Source organism: Microtus ochrogaster, chromosome 7 (assembly GCF_000317375.1).
Source record: "Microtus ochrogaster isolate Prairie Vole_2 chromosome 7, MicOch1.0, whole genome shotgun sequence".
Classification (NCBI taxonomy): domain Eukaryota; kingdom Metazoa; phylum Chordata; class Mammalia; order Rodentia; family Cricetidae; genus Microtus; species Microtus ochrogaster.
In genome coordinates, this window is record NC_022014.1 from 52,787,744 (window position 1) to 52,789,564 (window position 1,821).

The window sequence follows — 1,821 nt, forward strand, 5'->3', positions numbered from 1 at the left end:
AGAGCTAGTTCCAGGACAGGCTCCAAAGCCACAGAGAAACCCTGTCTCAAAAAACCAAAAAAAAAAAAATGAATAAGATACGCAGAGGGGTAAAGTAACCTTATGGGATCCACAGACTGTGCTACAAAGCACTGGCATGGGGTGGGTGAGTTGGCCATGCCCTGTGGCAAAACTCACCATTGAAACCAAGGATTTGGGCCAACATGATTAGTAATTGGGATGGAAAATGCAAATCGCTTACAATCTGCAGGATGAAGGGGGATAGAAAAAAGCAATTTTTTTATGTCAATAACAATTTTGTAAAAATCTTTGGGAATAGCAACTGGTGATGGCAGGCCAGGCTACAAAGCCCCCATGGGTAGCATGGTTTTATTAACCTCCCTTAAGTCCTGTAACAGTCTCCAGTCCCCATTTTTCTTTTAATAACAAATAGATGGGTGTTCCATGGGGATGTGGAGGGTTCAAGATGTCCCTGCTCTAGTTGTTCCTGCACCAACTGCAGGGCAGCCTGAACCTTTTCCTGAGGCATAGACCACTGATCAATCCAGACTGGGTCATTAGTTCTCCAAGATATCCTATCAGCCTGGAGTGCAGGAGGATCAGTGGTCCTTATGAAAAAAGGTCCGCACTAAGCCTAAGAGACCTGGGTGCTGGTCAACAGCAATAAGGCCTGTAGGCCCCTGTTCTTCCTTCCCTAATCCTTTACCAGGGAGGAATCCCATATTAAGCATCTGTTTAGTGACAGCTTCATTAGGGCTAAGCATAATAACTCCCATTTGTTTTAAGATGTCCCTTCCCCAGAGGTTAACCGGGAGGCCTGGGACTATAAAAGGCTGAATGGTGCCTGAATTGCCCTCTTTATCCTTCCAGGTTAACAACTTGGAGCTTTGCAGAGTACTCTGGGTTTGTCCTATACCTTGTAAGTGGGTGGTGGTGGAGTCTACAGGCCATGCCTTAGGCCAATATCTAGATGATAGAACAGTGGCATCCACACCCGTGTCCAAAAGGCCCTGAAATTGTTTATTATCAACCATAATGTCATCATAGGTCGAGTATCAGAAAGCTGTTGCACCCAATATATATCAGAAGAGCCGGGGCTCGAGGCACCACGCTCGTTTCCTTGACAGGGGAATTGTCCTATCATAGGCAATGGCAGGGCTTGTGCTATGCGATGTCCAGCTCTCAGAGTTAAGGGGCCCTCGATAGCAGTGGCAAGTAATTTAATTTCTCCTTTATAATCAGCATCAACTACAGAGGGGATAACAGAAAGCCCTTTTAGAGAGCATGAAGCTCGCCCTATAATGAGATAGAATCATGCCAGGGGGAGGAGGGCCATATATAATTGTGGGTCCATCCTTGGGGGTTATAATCTGGGTGGAGGAGGGACACAAGTCCAATCCTGCGCTCCCTTGGGTGGCCCTGTAAAGGGGTTTTGATGATGGCGGATCAAATTAATTCAGGCCAATTGGTATAATATAAAACCAACTTTAATATAAAGGAGCACTCACACAACCGAAGTTCCAGCGATGCCCAGAAATAGGAGCCAGGAAGAAAAAAGGTCACCAGCGTTTGTGCACCCCAATTTATAGAGATTTTCCCGAGGCCGTCCCGCCCCCAAAGGGCGGGCTCTCTCTACATCTCCCCTTTTTTGTCTAAATAAGACAGAACTAAACTAACTACAACTATAAACAATAATAACAAATAATAAATGTAACAAACAGGGGGCTGGAGAAATGGCTCAGTGGTTTAAGAGCATTGCCTGCTCTTCCAAAGGTCCTGAGTTCAATTCCCAGCAACCACATGGTGGCTCACAACCATCTG